The sequence below is a fragment of the Peromyscus maniculatus genome, chromosome 12 (genome assembly GCF_049852395.1).
Source record: "Peromyscus maniculatus bairdii isolate BWxNUB_F1_BW_parent chromosome 12, HU_Pman_BW_mat_3.1, whole genome shotgun sequence".
Taxonomy (NCBI): Eukaryota; Metazoa; Chordata; class Mammalia; order Rodentia; family Cricetidae; genus Peromyscus; species Peromyscus maniculatus.
In genome coordinates, this window is record NC_134863.1 from 54324284 (window position 1) to 54344751 (window position 20468).

The 20468-nt window shown below is 37.1% G+C and overlaps 1 protein-coding gene across 12 annotated transcripts in view; it reads right to left on the reverse strand.

The window, feature by feature from the left end:
* The window catches only part of Csnk2a2ip (casein kinase 2 subunit alpha' interacting protein), a 171525-nt gene that overhangs the window by 122185 nt on the left and 28872 nt on the right, over nucleotides 1-20468 (reverse strand). The window contains exon 1 of one of the 12 annotated variants that reach the window (XM_076549088.1): nucleotides 3008-3070. The exons of the other annotated variants lie outside the window; for them this stretch is intronic. The gene's annotated coding sequence lies outside the window, so the exon portion shown is untranslated. Of the gene's footprint in view, nucleotides 1-3007; nucleotides 3071-20468 lie in introns of those variants that run through there. 12 annotated transcript variants of the gene reach the window in all.

The window sequence follows — 20468 nt, forward strand, 5'->3', positions numbered from 1 at the left end:
CTCAAAAGGGCTCAAAGAGACTGAAGCAGTAATCATGGAGCCTGCATGAGTCTACACTAGATCCTCTACACATACATTATGGTTGTTTAGCTTGGTTTTTTTGTGGGACTTCTAACAGTGAAAGTGTGGGTGCCTCTGACTCTTTCATCTCTTTGTACAGACTTTTTAGGTTAACTTACACTTTTGTCATTCCTAGTTTCCTTTGATGTTCTTGTTTTCTTCTTTCTTTGTTTTTTCCTTCATTTCCCTTTTCCTCCTGTTTTTGGGGATTCTCCTTCTTAAGAAAAATCTTTTCAGATTATTGAGTTGTTTAATACTTATGGCTTAAGCACTTCACAAGAGAGGACAACGATTCAAACTTCCTTTCTTGGCAAAAAAAAAAAAAATGGAGAGATTCACTATACTTCATTCAAAGTTTTAACATGCTAATGAGCATATCTTTGTCCTAAACAAACTGTAACCCCAGCTGCTTTGGACTCTGAGGTAAGATGATTGAGACTTCAAGGTTTGCCTGAGCTACAGAATGAGCTCAAAGTGAGCCTAGGGAAGCTAACCACATCTGTCTCCAAATACAAAGTAAAACAGGGACTTAGGAGATAGCACAATAGTAGTATTATTGCCTTGTGGAAGGCCCAAGATTCACTCCTCAACTACCTCAAAAATGCAAGAAAAATAAAGAACCCGACTTCTGACATTTTAATTGTGATTCATATTTCCAATATAGTCACAGCACTGTTTGCTCCAAATCGAATTTTCTACAAAAGTATCTTTGTTCTTATGGTTCATTCCTAGGAAATGGTTTTAATAAAAGGAAAATTTTTTATTAAGATTTCCTTTGCCAGCACCAGCAATAACTGCATGAATATTATTAATGTATCTCTGTTTCACTGTTATTGTTGATGCCCACATAATTGTGCATGCAATGTTCATTATTTTAGAGAAGTTTTAACTTTCTAGAATTAAGATTATTTGAAAAATTATATATAAGGTTTAAATTCTCATAAAGCAATCAGAATTAACTCATTAAATATGGATACCAAGATTGTTAGTCTTCATTTTCAATATGACTGGATTTAGAATCACCATAGAAACACAGCTGTGGGCATATCAATAAAGGAGATTTTGTTTTGTTTTGTTTTGTTTTGTTTTGTTTTGTTTTGTTTTTATTGTTGTTTTGGTTTTTTGAGACAAAGTTTCTCTATGTAGCCCTGTAACTAGCTCTTTAGACCAGACCAGGCTGGCCTAGAACTCATAGAGATCTACCTGCCTCTGCCTCCGGAGTGCTGGGATGAAAGATGTGTGCCACCATCACCTCCTACCCTGTATAAAGGTGTTTCTAAAAAAGGGCTTAACTAAGGGAAAAACTGGCACTGAATGTGAGTGACATGATCACATGATCTGAGTCCCACAGGGACCCCAGGATGTCAGCAGGGCACCAGCAATCCTCTCTCTACCTTCCTCTTGCAATGTGATCCGTCCCCTCAAGCTCCTGCCCCCATGATGTCCCACCATGATAAACTGCATCCTCAAGCACGAGGCTAAATAAACCCTTTCTGAAGTTCTGCACTTGTCCACTACTTTGTTATGGCAACTGGAAAACTCACTATTAAAGATACTATATTGCTATTCATCCTAAAAGACCTAATCTTTGATCTCTATGTTTTATCAAAATACAAAAAGTAAAATTAAATATTTCACCTGAGACTTCTCTAGCCTCTAGATGTTATTAATAGCATTATTTTTTATCATGAAAATAAAACTGTTGCCTAAGCTTCAAGGCCTTCAATAACTTCACCCACTGTAGTTGTACTGACTCATCCTAAACCTCAGTGAAATCTCTTGGTGCTTCCTCAACCACTAGAGTATATTTTTCTCCATCAGTAGCATGAGTCATATTACAATCTTTCCTGAACAATTGTGCAATGTTTTCCTTTTGCTAACAGCCACTCATTTAAATGTCTTAAAACAGCATGCAGCATGAGCATGAATTCATTTCTTTCTTTTTTTTTTTTTTTTTTTTTTTGGTTTTTCAAGACAGGGTTTCTCTGTGAAAACAGTGTCCTGACTGTCCTGGAACTCACTCTGTCGACCAGGTGGCCTCCAGCCCACAGAGATTCCCCTGCCTCTGCCTCCTAAGTGCTGGGATTAAAGGCATAAGCCACCACCACATGGCTTCATTCTTATTCTTTGAAGATTAGAAGTTCCACATACGTTTCAATGAGGTACAATTAAACTACTATCGGGACTGTACTCATGTGACATTTAATATCGACAAGTTGATGAGAGCTGGGTATTGAGAAGATAAACATTGGGGTATAACTATGAGAAATGATCTTGAGTTAATTGGTGTAGGAAGATCCACCTTAACTGGGTGGAACTATTCCAAGGGAATGAGTAAAAAGTCCATAGTGAGCTGAGAACTAGCATTCATGGCTCTCTGTTTCCTAACCACAGACATAATATACCCAATGGCCTCAAGCCCCTATGCCACGACTTCCTCCTATGTGGACTGTGAGCCAAAATACCTGCCCAATCCCCACTCCCCATCCTTAACTTGTGAGTTGCTTTGCCACAGCAAGTACCTAAACAGCTCCTCTTCCAACTTGTAGAGTCCACCCACACTGCTTGACTTGGCATCTGCCTCTTGAAATAATCTTGAAAATAATAAAAAATCTTGAAAATAAGAAAAAAAAATCACATAGCAATATTAACCAGACCTAAAGTCTACACAGCTTAAAGAACTTAAATGTAGTTAGAATTGACATTTGAAATGGAGGATGGGGAGTTCCACATTGAATTTTACTCTTTTGGTATCCAGCATATTTTATGCACTCATCCACTTCGTCCATTTTCAAATCTAGCAATGCTCCATCTTTCTGAGCATTCTAAAACTGTGCTTTCCCATACCTTACCATCCTAGGAAGTGTTTTCCAACTTTAAGGTCTCACAGAGTTAGATTAGGTCCACTTCGATAGTATTCTCATCTCAAATGCCATCCCCCACTTACCCAACACTGCAGACTCCCTTCTTCTACAAGAATGGGCTCAGGAGATTAGCTCATGGACACATCTGGGGAGGAAGGCAACATTTGTCTCCTACAACTTTTCCTTTTGATGAGTCCTATTAAAACATTTTAATTTTTCATCCTTACACCCAAAGCATGTATTAACTGGTTTACATACAGCCTCCCTGTTTACAAATGAGGTCACCAATCTTGTTAACACTGTGTATTCAGCTTTCAGAAAATATTTATTAAATGCTAGAAGAAATAGCTTGCCTTTTAGATTATAATAATTTTAAGTCTTAATTACATCAGTTTAAATGGAATTCTCATGAAAAATTTCTCTAGCATTTACCATCTTATTACTAGTTTATAATCTTAAATTTATTTTTTATTTATGACAAATACTTTTTCCCTCTCCAATGTTACATCAATTGTATATTCTTTTAAAGATGTTTCTGCTATGTTAAAAAACATTTTATGTTTTATTTTTACACTATTTTCTACAAATCACTTCTTTGTACAGTCTGTGTGGTCTATATCCACTATTTTAAAATCTGCAGAAGCATCCCACCTACAGTATTGGCTGAGATTCCCCCTTTGGTTTTCCTTTCAGAGATAATGCACATCGGATAGTAGGTAATGATATATCACATGAATTTCTTTTTTTGTTCTCTAGGACTGTGAGGGTTCCATTCACACCTTAGCCCTTTGTATCTTTAATTTATGGAGGAAGAAGAAAGAATTCTCACTTCAGACCTGGATGATGGGTATGTTATATTATTTACAACAGGAATACTCATGTCTATTCATCATTGCTGCTCAATGCCTGGCATGTTACCTGCATGTGAGCTGCACTTAGAAAACATTTATCAAATGAATAAATGAATGGTTGACAGCTCTCACTAGTATATATCTGTGTCTGAACTTTGGATGCAGAATAAGTTATCTGAGATTTGTTCACTCTGCTTTTCCCAACCTACCCTGGATACTCATTCCTGAATATTGGTAATATTGACAATATTCCTCAAATTTGCAACATGTGTACTTTCAGTTAAAAGATGATTTTTTTGAGGAGGGAGTTGTTTAAGGCAGTGTTTCACTATGTAACCTAGGCTAGTCTGAAGCACACAATATAATCTAAACTGACCTCAAATTTATGGTAATCCGTTTATCTCAATGGAGTATCAGGATTAAAGGCATGTGCCACTAGGTGAATATTTTTCAAATGTTAAAAGTCAAAAATTATCTTAATCAAACCATGAATAACAAAACACAAAGCAATTATTTTTTTTCCTAAGAATGAAATATCACAACAGCAAACAGAACTCATAGTAATAAGACATCCAAAATATGTTTTCAGGGCCTATGCTAACTTTGGAGAATACATTCTTCAAACATTACTTCATCTAGAAACATCACACACATCAACACTGATGTCCCAAAAGTTTGCCATTTTATTATTATTGTATTTCTTGTATGACTTCTTTTTCTTACAACTCTCTAATTCCTCAGATATACCTTGGTATATCTTTGAATAGCTATGCCTAAGACAATATCTTTTTAAAACTGTAATGAATGTCATACACAGTGGCATACACCAGTATTCCCAGAACTATAGCCAGAGTAATATGGGTTCACGTCAAGCCTGAGCTACACAGAGACTCCCAAACTAGCCTGAACCACATAATGAGATCATGTCTCAAAACCAATCAACAATGTACTAGTTACTTTTTGTCAACTTGACACACACAAGAGTCATCTGGGAAGAGGGGACATCAATGAAAGAATTACCCCCCTCAGATTGGCCTGTAGGCAAATCTGTGGACATTTTCTTGACTAATTAGTGATGTGGGGTGCCTTGGCCACCTTGGGTGTTGCCACCTCTGGGCAAGTGGTCCTGGGTTACATAGGAAAGCAAGCTGAGCAAACCATTAGAGCAAGACACCAAGCAGTGCTACTCCATGGTTTCTGCCTTAGTGCTTGCCTCCAGACTCCTGCCCTTCTTTGCCTTGGCTTCACTCAGTAATGAACTGTGAGAAGGATACGTAAGCCAAATCAATCCTGTCCTCCCCAAGTTGCTCTTGCTCATGGTCTTTATCACAATAATTGAAAGTTACCTAGGACAAGCCACAACAAAATCCATAATGAATGCAGTAGATTCGATGTTAATAACATTTTATAATAACTGAGAAAGCAAAGGTCCATTGTAAAGGAGGGAAAAAAAACTCCAAAGAAATTTCTGTCTCCCTATACAGATTCCCAGTGAAGGTATCTCATGAATTCTGCTATCTCAAGACTTTATGGTCTGATTATATTTTCACGTTTATTCATAAACAAAAACTCTTGGATGGTGAGCTGAAATGTATAGTATGTTTTGATGTTCAAGGTGTTGTCTTTATCTGCCCCTAAAGATGAACCAACCAGAGTAGGAAGAAATACACTGGTAAAAGGAAGCACATATTTTAGTGTACAGATAAGTAGATACCATTTAATATTATTTAAGTCCACATGCACCAAATTTGTGTTAGGATTAATTTACCTAAGTGGTGCCTAGATTTAAACAATTTTAAATGCTAAGGTTTGTGTTTATACTACTAAAATATGCCTAGTGTTGCTATTTCTTTAAAACTGAAGAGTTGAAGGACAGAGAAAACATACATTTTTTTCTTATATTACTGATGACAAAACAGAAGCGTGGGATATTTAAGTATTTTGCTCTAAATCATATAATGATTCCTGATTAAAATCGCTGTTAGAAATCAGAGCTTTCTATTCAATGGGTTTAACAATTGGCCATTCATCTTCTTTTGACATTTTGCATAAGTAATAGCAGCTCAAGATGAAGAACAATTCCAGAAGCCATGATGTCCACATTCTTCTGAACATTAGAGCATTTAATTTTCTGTTTATAAATTCAGCATATTTCTCTGAGTTGGATGTAGTTCAGCCCTTTATTATAGGAAATCATATTTTTTTCTGTAGGTTGTCAGGAAACAGTTACCCAATTTTGTTAAGTTATAACAATGGTTCTTATCCAAATAGCTGTTATAAGTAATGAAAATGAGATCAATTTACTGGCTCAGCTCCCAGTCAGGGATCACTTTATGAATAAATAAAATAATACATGGCATCTGAAAGGAGAATGGACAATTTATGTATTATCAAGCCACTTCTTACTTTTCACTTTTAGTAATGAAACACTATTTAGAATTGAAATACCTCAAACAGTGATTTAATTTTGCAAAATGAATGCAGAAAATAAATAGCTAAATATCCTATTAATAAATGGTTTTTAAGTTTAGTTTGCACAATAACTTTGTATGTACTGAATAATTTTAATATTTTACAAATATGCAATTTCTCTTACCTTCTACATCACCAATGTATCAAATTAAGGTAAATTCTTTCAAGTTTATACCTTGCTAGAGATCTCTCACAAATTAATGAAGGGGAGGAAAATGTTATGTGAGATACAGAGTTTGAAGAGGAAAATAAAAAGTATAGAATTTAAAGAAAGGAATAACATGACCTCAGTGTCAGAATTATTATTTTGAAGGGAAAAATGACACATTGGAAGACAGTTTCAGTACTGAGGAAGTTGCATGACACTGGCCACACTACATTAGTTAGCCGGTAATATTTTGTTTTGTTAATAAAGATTTCCTTTAATGAAAATAACGTTATGGTTGGGGTCAGCACAACATGAGGAACTGTATTAAAGGGTTACAGCATTAGGAAGGTTAAGAACCGCTGTTTTAAATGCTCTACAAATAATGGATGTCTATCATGGAATACTGGAAAGATAATAAAAATTACCTGAAAGTAAAAAAATAAAAAATCATAAAATAAAGATTGCTTTTATCTTTCCTTTATTTCATTTCAACCACATATTTTATGACCACAAAATTAAATAGTCTCATTAAACAGCTTCAGAAATTCCACTATATACGCTTATCATTCTGCTATGTTGATTATTGTTGTGTTTTGTTTGTTGGTTTGTTTGGCTTCAATCTTTTGAGGAAGGATCTGATGTAGTCAGGCTGACTTCAGCATTACTATGTAATCACAGCTGGATTTGAACTCCTGATCTTGCTCCCTCTTCCTTCTAAGAACTGGAATTACAGGAAAGTTTCACCATAGCTGGCTAATAACACTTATTTTAAAAATACTTCTATGTGCTACTGATTCAATCATTGTGTATTGTACACACATCAAATAATCAAACTGTAACCCATAAGGTTTTATTCTTTTTACAATTATTTGTTTAAATTAACTATTGCTCAGTCCATTGGCCCACTGCCTTTTCAGTGTATTTTTAAAGGTTTAAATATAATATACCATGGAGAATTTCTTTTCTGGTCCTATCAATTGGTGTTCTGTAGGCCTCTTGTTCCTGTATAGACACCTCTTCCTCTTGTTTGAGGAAACTTTATTCTTTGATTTTACTGAAGATATTGTCTGTGCCTTTGTCACAGTTTTCTTCTTCTATGCCCATAATTCAGAAGCTATTCCCAAAATTTTCCCATTTTCCATTCATATTTTCTTTAGCTTCTCCTTGATCTTTGATTGGTAATACTGTTCCCCTTCTTCGCCTTCCATCACTGAGTCTCATTTTGACATGACTCATTCTATTGCCGGGGCTTTCTGCTCAGGTTTTTAAATGGTTTGTTGAGTATTTTATCTCCAGTATCATTTCAGCTTGCATTTTCATAAAAAAAAAATCAAACTCTATTCTCATGACTTGGACATACATCTCTTTGTCTTTTTTGAGTTGTTGGCCATAATTATAATCATGTCTTTTGTGCTCTTTGCAAGTTCTTACACATCATTTTCACAAGAGGTCACTACCACAAAATGTGTATTTTATTAAAGGGATGTGTTGCTTTGGTTTTTTGCATTGTTTTTATTTCTGAGTTGGGATTTTCACATCTGGGATTAGTTTATTGTGGAGTTTTTCTTTTGTTTTTCAAGTCACCTTTCTCCTTTTAGCAGAGAGGCTTACAATGTTCTGGATAGGGTTAATTCATAGCAGGGTTAGGATCTTGATTTCCTCTGTTTCTCTGCTATTTGGGAATACAGTCTCAATCCAGGTCTTCTGTTTCTCTGCTACAGTCTTGTGCCATCAGCAGCTTGGTCAGGCTTCCCCTGGCTGTGTCATCATTCTGGACCTGGTCTCAGGGGAAAGAAGGTAACTGGAGTGTCCCAGTCTGGCAGGTGGCAAGGAGTCAACAGTTTCCATCCAGAAGCGTCTCTAGAATGCTGAACTAAATACACAACTGCCTTCACATCACAAATTTTACTTTGAAGCAACACGTATTATGTTCTATTGGTTCAATCTTCACCTGCTTCTTTACTATATGTATTATTTTTATAAATGATATTCTGATCTTCTTACATAATCCCATCCAGAAATCTGAAGCCATTTCCTAGACATTCTGTCCCTGTCAGCCCATAACAGGTACTTTTGCATTTGTATTCACAAGAATACTCAAGAAAAGACAACTTAAGTGAGAAGGAGTTGAGCTCAGATTTTCACGAGATTCAGAACATGGTCGGTTAGCCCTGGGTGCTTGGGCGGAACATGATAGAAGTGGAAGCATGTGGCAGAGGATGTTCTGAACCTCAGACGGAGGGGAATCAGAGAAAAATGGGTGACATCCAGGGTAGGATACTATTCCAATGCCCACCCCCTCCAGTGACCTAATCCTTTCAACCGGGTCTCACCTTCAACAGTTTCCACCGCCTCTGCCTCGTCTACTCAAAAGTTGGATTTATCAGTGGATGAAATGATAGGATAGGCCACAGCCTGCATGATCTAACTGTCTCCATAAATGCTCTCACACACAGGTGAGCTTTATCAACCCCTCTGGTGGCTCTCAATCCAGGCATGCTGACAATTAAGATTAAACACCAGACATGCCTTCTCTCATCATCCAATTGGCAACAAATTTTTTTTGATTCTACATCCTAAGGATCTTTTGGGTCTGTCTATTATCAAGTATCTTCAAGCCAACATCAGCTTGTGAGTAAACTACTCTGACAACCTTCCCACAGCAAACATTCTCCGGTATCTTCCTCCTCCCTCACATCTGGCTTCACACTAACCTTTTTTAAGTGCATAGGTGATCACATTACTTTGTTACAAATCATTACAGGTACTTCCTGCTGCTCTTAAGGTCAGGTTGTGGGTCTCTGGCCTAGCTCCCCAGTCTTTACACATTTCATCCATTCCTATCACTATTACTCTTCAATTGAAGTCTACTTTTGCTGCTTTCACTACAATTATATGGATTTATTCATTTCTTGGACAAATAGCTCTTGCTTCTGGGTTTTTTTTTTTTTTTTTTTTTTGGCTTCTTCCAACTTTTCCTAGAATACATTTTCAAATTCTTTACCTGGTTTTTTACACACACACAAACACTCAATCATGCAGTGATACTTCAACCATAATTAAAAACAAGACTAGAAGAAAAAAAAATGTTCTTAGTTAGACCTGACTTGTCACACAGACCTGTAGAGACCTGCCTTTCCTCTAGTTGCATTTTTTAAAATATTTTTAATATATTATTCCTCATATCTTAATGTCTGTGAGTGGCAAATTATGATCATTTGCCACTGTGTGGTGTATAATAGTTCTTAATATTTGTTGAATAAATAAATGAGTAAACAGTATAAACCATAATTTGAATTTTTCAAGAATATTAATAGCTAACAATTTAATTTTGTTCATTAGATATTGACATCAGAGTATCTGTCCATCTATTTCTGTATTTATAGACACAGCTACTCATGTATATCTTGAGAATAGTGGGGGGAGACCTGGTCCTTTCAGATTCCTATTATATGTCATTGTCTTCATTTTACTTGTGTGAAAAACAAACATATAAAAGTGAAGAAACCTGTTCAGTCTCATAGTTAGAAAACAATGGCAGGTAAATAACACAAGGAAATTTGATTCCAGAACCAAATGTTATAATCATCCGGCAAGACTTTTTTGATTCCTGATTCCTTTTAATTTTTTTACTTTAGCAGAGAGCTACTGTCTTAATTAGGGTTTCTATTTCTGTGAAGAGACACCATGACCACAGCAACTCTTATAAAGGAAAACATTTAACTAGGGCTACCTTACAGTTCACAGGTTTAGTCCATTATCATCATGGTGGGAAACATGGCAGCATGCAGGCAGACATGATGCTGGAGAGGTAGCTAAGAGTTCCTCATCTGGATTAGCAGGAAGCAGGAAGAGAGAGTGAGCCACTAGGCCTGGCTTGAGCTTCTGAAACCTCAAAACCCATTCCCAGTGACACACTTCCTCCAACAAGGCCACACCTTCTAATAATGCCACTCCCTATGGACCTATAGGGACCATTTTTATTCAAATTACCACAGCTACCAAATAAAGTAATGCTATCAATGTTGTTATTAGTGTATTCATAAATTCCCTCACTATACTATCACAGCTATAGCTATCAAAATATGTGATCTAGGAACCACAAAGTTCAACTGTTTCCCTCTGTGATCTGCCTTCAATACAGGTTAACAGTTTGCCGTGCATACACACCAAGTCCTCTTATCCCTCAGTTCACCAATTTTCCACATCAGTCACAAGAAAAGCTAAAGTCCTTATGATGCCTTATAATCACATCCCCCATCTGACAGCTGAAGTCCTCAATGCCACCCCTTGGATGGTCACCCTGTATCATCACTTTCTCTAGACACACTGATTTGCCAGTCAGATTCCCATCTTAAGAACTTTCTGCTGGTGGCTTCTCATTCCTGGTTACCCTTCCCCTCCATAAACATCTTCAAGCTTGACCAGTGCTTCCTTCTAAGAGAGACCTTTCCCCAGCCCTTGTTTTAAGTTGTGCCCTTAGCCTACTACTCTTATTTTTTTCCATTTGGTGTTTCCTATTTTTCTACAGAAAACTGATTACTATCTAACAGTACTATCATGTTAAAATAAACAAAGAGAGAAAACAATGTTATGGGGACAGCAAATACACCTTCTTCAGAAAACTTCCTTATGGTTAAACAGACAGTCATAATTCACGAGGTATCAAGTAACCAATGATTCCGACAGCTTGATGAAATAGTGTTTGTGCCTATGCGGAACATAAAGAACTTGGGTCATAGCAAAGAGAAATAAATAAGACAGCAATGAGAAGGACATCCAATTTTGTGTCTGATCACAGACAATAAAATAACTTTCTCCACTTCCTGACATAGATGTATTTGCAGTCTCTATCCTAACACTGAATTACAGACTTGCATTTAATTAGATAATAGATTCTGTACATTTGCACTTCCTGTAAAATAAAAGACCATCATTTTGACCTTTTTAATTGACTTAATCTGCCAAGATTCTGACCAAAGACTGTAACATTTTGACACTACATTTTGCAAAAAGCTTTTATATATTGAAGCTTGATCAAATTGAATAATATATGTGCAGGGACTGGAAATATGTACTTTGCTTAATATACTCAAATTAACATAATTGGCCTAGAACCAAAACATGACTAGAAGAGTTACATCTTTTAAAAAAATACAGATATTAAACAGACCACTCTTTCATATAAGATACAACAATATATGTGTGTTTTTTTATAGTTCCATCAGGAATTTATATGAACGAAGTCAAGTGGTATGAGGAATTGTTAGAACCCAAAATATGAATAGTTTTAAAAAATGACTAAAAATAGCATTGTCATTAGGACAAAAAAAAGCAAATAATGTACACTGAAAGGTAGAAAACAGCTAATTAAGAAGCCCCACAACAGTAGAGGCTTCTTAATATATATATACATAAATGAAAGAAGTCTAAACAGAATCAACAGTAACAGGAAGACAAACCCTGCCAGCTAAAAATCTCTCACCTCCAAATGAAACCTCCAATGCCAGGAATGGGTTACATCTAATTGAGTTGTTGGCCAAAGGAACCATATGCAAATCTCCAAACAAACCAGGCTATTGCCAAGATTATTGGTTGCTCTACACAAAATGATGGTAAGGCCCTTTAGCTGAAGACAGTATCTACATAACTGATTAAACATGGAAAAGTCAAGCTTATGCCTACCAAAAGCCTTCACTGCTAATGACTAGTGTTTGTGGTGTTGGAAGGCATGCTGGACCAGAGTGGAAAGGGAACACCAACAAAGCTATAAACCCTTCAATCTACAATGGTGACCTGCCTGCATGATACACTGAAGCAACAGTGCACAAAAGTGAGAGTTACCAACCATTATCTTTCTGAATTTAAAGCTTCTCTCCATGAGCTGGAATTCAAACCTGGTACTGCTCTGGTGGCCAAGAACCGGGACTAAACAGGTCATGGACCTAGGGGAAAACAAAACACTATTGTTCTGCTAAAGAATTGTATCATGACTCATAATGCTATTCTGCTGCACCCATCAAAAGCTTCCTCCTGAAATAGAACAGAACAAATCCAAAGATACACAACTGAACAATGTTCAGAGAGTGAGAGACCTTGACACACTCAGTCCTAAATGGGAGGTCTCCAACAAACCTCTCCCCTTAGGACTCAGAGAACTTTGCAGAAGAGGAAGCAAAATGATTGTAAGAACAAGTAGGGATGGACGTCACCAACCGTGCCTTCCAGACACAACAGAACTCATGCACATGTAAACTCACAGAGACAGTGGCAGCATGCACAGGGCCTGCACAGGTCCAACCCAGTTGTAGTCACAGAGGGAAAGTGGACATGATCTGCCATGCCTAACCAAAATGCTACCTCCAATTGAAACTGCTCACAAAGGAATAATTAGCTTTCTTTAATGTAGTCTCATTGAGAATACAAACCACGCTTAGGTTCAGGCTCCATACCCAGGAATGGATTGCCAACTCAAAACAAACTCAGATATTTTTGGAGATATTTTTGCTTCATAATGCTTTATCTATAAATTTTTATTTATCAAACCCATAAATGCTTTGACATTTTTTTTACACACTGGTCTTTTGCTTATATATTACGGTTTCTGATTTTCTGTTTTTAGTAATTTTCTCTTGTGTGAGTGTGCATATGTATCTATGAGGTTATATGTGTTTTTCGTGTTTATTTTGTTGTTGTTTTTTCTCCCTCTCTGTATGGCTTGTCTGTTTGCTTTGTTCTAGTCTGCTTTGTTTGGTTTTATTTTCTTTTAATTTGCCTGTTTGTTTTCTAAAGAGAAAGAAAAATATGTAAAGTAGGATAGGTGAAGAGCTCTGGGAGGAGATGAGGGAAGGGAAACCATGATCAGAATATATTTTATGGAAAAAAAAATTTCCAATTTCAAAGAAAGATTGAAAAGAAGAAGAAAAAGATAAAACTTGGGCTTCAGGTTGAACTCTAATTACTGCTCAGCCCCTGGTCCAATGCGGTGTACTAAAAAACAAAGAAAGGAAGGAAGAAGGGAGGGAAAGGCAGGGAGAGGAAGGAAGGGGAAATGAGGGAGAGAGGAAGAGAGGAAATGATAGAAAATTTAAAGTACATTTATAGTATTTATAAATTATCTCAAGGAAGTGCCAAGTAAGAAAAATGGAAGGCAAATAAAATTCACACCAATACCCCCATCTAGGGTACTATGTTAAGATAAGCTCCATATGAAACTCTAGTGCACATCCTCAAAAATTTGGTTTCAAAATTAATAACTATCATGGGGATAAATCCAGTCTCCAGAGCAGAGCACAAATAAGCAAGTGCATGCTTGTAAACGGTACCTTTTAGCAAAACCCTGTGCATGCTGCCAGTTGTATTTAAAAGGTATTGGTTGTTACAGTGTTGAACACATAGAAATACAGAATGGCTAAGGACTGAGAATAAAGTCCACACATCACTTCTAACTCCCTGTTCATTGACAGAAGAGTTTTGCTTCTTCCCCATTGTGTTTCCATTCCAGGTCTCCTTTCCATCTCGTAGGCTAGACATTTTATTGGTGACCTCATCATACGTGATCACCTGACAACTGATCTCTCAGACTCTTGCCTTTGTCAACTTTGATTACCTCTCTTCCTCCCCCACAAGGTCAAACCCTGCACTTTGTCTCTTCATAACAATAACAGTGCATTCAAAATCTCCATTTCACCATGTGCTTTTCTTTCATTTCCTTGTGACTGCAGCCTTAATCACCCTCCGCATGATTGTTAATCCACCTCCAAGTCTTGGCTGCATCCTTCCCTGCTACCCTTACACTCTTATATTCCACCCTTCAACACAAGTTTTCATCATCACAATCACTGCTCATGAATGTACCCGATTCTTTCATTTTCTCTCTGGCCCACCTGCCTGGCCAAGCCTCACTCCTGATTCAACCATATTGTTTGTTTTCTTGTCATTTCAATATAAGAAATCAATTATGGATGCAAAAATATCTATCGATGAATAGCTGGCGCTTCATTTTACACTCATAAATTTTAACCCAAATTGAATTTTTCATATTACTGTCACTTTTTCATCTGCAAGAAGAATCCTTTGGCCCACTTTCCAGCTTCTCTTTCACATAGTTCCCAGTGTCCTCAGACAAAAGCATCTATCCTGTCACTTTACCAAATACTTTTGCCTAATACTAATTGAAAAAAAATACAAGCAGTAAAATTCTTTTTCCACTCTCTAACCTCCAACTATGCATACATTAGAAATCATTTTTTTTTATTACCTTGTAACTTTCCTAGGAGAATGAAATATCAAATGACCCTCTAAGGCTTAGTTAGCTTGAGCTACAACTTTTAGCTCTTCTCACCCAGGGCACTGTACTTCATCAGCTGCTTGCCTGCCTTGCCCATTTCTCCTTTAAAAAAAAGAAAGAAAGAAAACATTGTCAGTTGTCTTAATCAGTATCCTATTGCTGTGAAGATACAGCAAGACCAAGGCAACTCTTATAAAAGAAAGAAATTAATTGGGCTTCCTTACATCACCACCATGGGAGGAAGCATAGTAGCATACAGGCAATCACGGTGCTAGAGAAGTAACTGAGAGTTCTTCATTTTGATCCACAGGCACAGGAAGCATTGTGCCTGGCTTGGACTCTTAAAAACACAAAGCCCACCCCAGTGACATACTTCCTCCAATAAGCCCACTCTTACTCCAACAAACTGCACCTCCTAATCTTTCTCAAGTAGTGCCACTCCCAGAAGACTAAGCATTCAAATATATGCTGAGCCTATAGAGACCATTCTTATTCAAAACACCACACACCAGTCATTCTACAAATATGTTCAGTAGCATGCACCTTAATGAGAAGAAAAACATTGATACAGCATGCTCTCCTAGATACCATTTTAATCTTTATTGAGTTTTGCCAAAGTAGGGACCTCATTTATTTTACCCACTGTGGTAAATATTGCTGTGCAAAATGTATTTGTGAGTATATGGATTGTGACCACATAAAAGCCAATTGAGGAAAGTTGTTGTTTCTTTTTCAGCATCGACAGTAAATAAGAGCAGGAAGAAAGAAGCTGCTATTGGCTGTTCAAAGTAGACCAGTTCCAAACATGGAAAATCAAGCCTTAGGCTATACCAATTTGGGGCCAAATGATAGCAAGTGAACTGAAAACAGGTTCTTTGGTAATCTGGGAATTATTGAATGCACAGCAAATCTCATGCTGGGAAGCAATCCTTTTTTAACAGTAAAAGACACTCCAGAGCATGCATCCTCACCACTATTTTGCAGCTAGCAATTTTAACCTCAGAAAAGATTTCCTAAAATTTCAACAGCAGTGAAAGATGGGTTTCAGATTAGAGACTGTGTCTACCCAACTCCAAAGCACATATTCTTTCTATGATACTATATAATCTCTTGTGTCTTTTTTTTTTCTTTTTCAAAAGGCATTAAAGTTTCTGTCTCCTGGACTTGATAATGGCACTGTTATGTAGACAGTGTTGGAAACAGAAATGTGTTTCTAGCGTTTCACTCTTACAGGCCCCGTCCTTCTGACTCCTCCTCCTCTGTGTTGATCTACTTTTTCAGTCATAACTATAGCGGAAAAGAAAGTGGGAAAAGGGAAAGATAGGAATATGGGCCCAATGTCCAGACGACTTTGGATACAAATCCTGACTCCAGATCCTAGCAAATGACTGAACTGGAGAAGTCTGCCTGTTATTTAGCTACAACATTGATCTTTGTTTCATCTTTGATAAGCACATGGTTTGTTTCTACTTTTTTTTTCATCAAGCCATGGCTCTACCTTTCACATTTTGTTTCACTCAGCACTTTGGCTCTAAGCACTCATGTTTTATTGCCATTTTTCATTTAGTGCAGGATTTGATTAATGACTGCATACATTCTAAATGGTGTCATTTGGAAATTTATATTTGCTCAAATTCATGTTTAATCAGTAAGTATATATTTTTTTTGGTGTCTCTACTTCAGAAAAAAAACAAGCTAATATCTAAAGAAATCTATAGAAGTCCCATTTTTAATGTGCAATGGGACCGGCAAAGATTAGGGAAAATATGAAAGAAGAGGGGAGAAATCTGATATGGAGTGTTGACCTGCAAGGTAAGCTATCACAGTAAGCCATGCTAGGGTCAGTAATGGGAAATGGAACTTGGAAATCATCTTTTAGATTTACTCCAGTACTAGCTTTCAAACAGCTCACTCTAATCTAATCTAGAAACACATAGCTAAGTAATAATGTACTAACAGAAGGGTTCATATATTACAGTAAATCAATCAAATCAGCAATGAAATCCATTGGTTAAAAAGAAATAAGATTGAAAATTCCTCTCAAAATCCAGTCACTTCATACACAGTACAAATTACTCAGAACATCAACAAGGACACAAGAAATGACTTCTATCTTGTCCATCTTCATGTCTTTATTATGCAACCAAGTACCCCACTACTAACCACAAAAAAAGTTCTGAACTGTTGAACACATTTTGTCTGAACAATCTGCAAAATATGTTTTACAAAGAAAGTGCACCAAAAAATTTCTTCAAGAGAGAAATACCTGATAGGGAAATATTCTTATTCTAAAGACTTTGACTGCTTCCGCATAGTCATCTCTAAACTAACAGCCCTGTAGCAATATCACACTTCTGAATCTATCACCCTTTCCTGGCACTAATAGCAGCCTCTTTCCACTCAGTTTCTCAATGCTGATATGCTGATTTTAGAGGATCACACCAATTCCCATCTCAATGCAGCCAGACTTCATGTACAATGATAACCCTGCAATGAGTTAGTACAAGAACCACATCCAACAGGAATTCTGATACTGAAGACTGACTTCTGGATCAAATTAGATCCACACTAGTGAGGTGAGTGAACAAGAGGGATGCTTAGTCTCTCCACAGTTACCAAGTGCATAAGGTGAAAAGCAGGTGTTAAGAAAAAGAAGTTGACCAAAGAACTTGCCTGCAATATGTTCTCAGAACAGGTAAAGCAGACAGTCTTAGGTGCTTTGGGGGCCTCATATAGATTTTCTTGATAGTTTGTTTGAAGATATATTGAGTTATGGTTAACATATAAAAACCTGTAATTAGTTCTTATATACAACTTGATTAGGTTTGAGGTAAGTGTAAGTCCATGAAGCCATCACCATAATCAACAAGATAAATTAACCCAACTCCATTTCTGAAATCAAGCTTATGGATGTCTCATATCCAGTCCTCCCATTCTGTCAATGCCTCTCACTGTTAAAGCTGTGATACTGCGGGCATTACCTTGAAATATCTTATAGGTCTTTGTGCAGCTATCATTCTGGAAGCCTGTTGATGCACGCATGTTAGAAACCCCTCTCGCACCCCAGTAACTTGTTTCCACTTCAGTGTTAAAGTCAGACCAGGGTCCATCCTGCCTTGGTCCCATGCTGTAGGCTAACCAGCAAGACCTCAGAGACCACCACCAAGGAAAACAATAATTAATCTTTTGGATACCTGATAAACTAGTCCATAGATTCTTTTTTCATATAATTTTTTATTTAAAAAACTTTCTTTCCTTTTACATACCAAGCCCTGTTTCCCCCTCCCTCCTCTTCTCCCGCTCCCCCCACCTACCCCCATCCCACCTCCACCCCCTCCTCATAGAGGATAAGCCTTCCAAAACTTCTTTTGTAAAGTAAATATTTAATTCCTTGAGAAGTTCATACAATATATTTTGATCATATTCAGCCTCCCTCTTTCAGTTCCTCCCAGACTCACACACTTTAGTGTCTTTCTTTTTTAAACAGTTGAATCCAACTTGTGCTATCGATATATCCTTAGGTGTGGTGTCATCCACTAAAGCATGGTCAATCTATCATAGACCACATCCTTTAAAAAAAAAAAGTCTCTCTATAAGTAGCTATAACTTGCCAACAGTTCCTCAGCAAAATTGAAGAAGATACCAGAAGATGGAAAGACTTTTCATGCTCCTGTATTGTTAAGAGTGATATTATGAAAATAACCATCCTAACAGAAGTAATCTACAGATTCAATGCAATCCCCATCAAAATTTCAACACAGTTCTTCACAGAGATTGAAAAATAAGCTTAAATTTCATCTGGAAACATGGACTCCTTTTCTATATTATTTCAGGCTCTCCTTGCCCACTCTGCCACTAAATATGGCCAGGGCTATTTAGTAATTCAGCTCAGATTTTGTACCAAGGTTTTGAGGGGGAATATTGAAAATACTGACTTCTTTCCATTCTTAAAGCCTCGGGTCTTCTTTTACAACCAACAGAGAAGCCTTTCTCTTGGGAACATAGTTTGTGGTTGGAGACCCATGAGAGTGGAAACTTTGACGAATACTTTCTAATGCAGGGCAGTGACCTGATCATGGAGTAATAGAGCTATGGCTCTAACCTGGCATAAGCTCGGGGCAATCTGGGGTATCATTTCCTTGCTTTGGGATCTTTTACTCTCCACCTGAGACAAGGAAGAGTAGGACATTTTAAACAACTTCTTCTGTAGGGAATATATTTAAGCTTTAATTTGACTGACATATTGTTTACACATCTGTAAAAGATGTATTTCAACCTCAAAAGATTATGACATCTAAGCTCCTTGGCAGAAATAAACATTAGCAGGAAGATACTGATTTTTTTCAAAGATGTATTCATTTTATTTTAAGTCCATGAGTGTGTTTTGCTTTCATGCCTGCATGTGCGACTTGTGTGCCTGGTGCCTAGAGAACTAAGAAGGGGGTATTGGATCTAGAAGTGGAGTTACAGACTGTTCTGAGCCACCATGTGGGTACTGGGAATTGAACCTGGGTCCTCTGCAAGAGCAGCAAGTGCTTTTAACCTCTGAGCCATCTCTCTAGGCCCCAAGATACTGATTCTTAGTAATTCATAATGTGAAAGGAGTAGAAACAAGGTTCTTTATCCTAAAGTGTTATCATTAGACACTGGGCCTAAACGACTCATTTTCTTTTTCTGACACCATTTCTCCAGTGATTAATTTTATATATATATATATATATATATATATATATATATATATATATATATATATATATGTGTGTGTGTGTATTAAATATATACATTAAAATTATATAGTGTTTCCTTCTTGTCTTAACTGTGAATATTACTTTAGCTGTACTAAATAATGGTATCAAAATGTTGCTTTCCCCATGAAAGATCTATAGTATATAAATAAATAATCAAATTCTATTGTCCCTAATGATATCAATAAATTACATTAAAAACCAACTGCAATGTGTAAAAATTTGTTAATATAGGGTTTGGGTTCTTCCAACAAAAAGTCTTTTTTAAATGTACCTCTAGTATTCATTGGCTGTCTTAGAACTAACTCTGTAGACCAGGCTGGCCTCAAACTCACAGAGCTCCACCTGTCTCTGCCTCCCAAGTGCTAGGATTAAAGGCCTGTGCCACCACCACCAGGCCTAATATCTAATAATTTTAAACTGGCTCTTTTGGTTCTTTAATTACAAACATTTGTTTGTGCAGTACATGGCAACCAGGTAATTGTGATATGCTAAAAAATAAAACATTTCCCCGTGAATTTAAAAAAAATGATAATCAACTGCTGAAGGAGAGGCTGAAAGAATGCAAAAGCTGGGAGAAGGGCTGTGAAAACACTGTCTTCTGGACACAACAAGACTATGCACTCATGAACTCACAGAAGCTCAGACTTCACCTGAACAAGACCTACATACAATCAATGAAGCTAAAATCCCGGCAGGGGTGAAGGGAGGGTCTCCCAAGGCCCCAGTCGTTACTGAGGAGCTCTTAGTCTGTGAAAGCTGTCAGGAGAGGCTCTCTGATGGTGTGGTCACTGGAAGGTTCCTCAAGCACCAGTGGATATCCCCACAACTATGTATATACATAGGGGCAGTGCTAATTGAACTTAGTGAGCAGCAACAGAGGAGAAGGAGGGAAGGAGAGGGAGGAGAGAGTAGGATGGGGGAGGAGGATAAGTTTGGAGTGGATTATGGAGGGACTACATGGAAAGTTAGTGGGAAAACTGGGATTGTGCATATGACTGTATCTTATTGTATACATGTACAGACTCTCAAAGAACA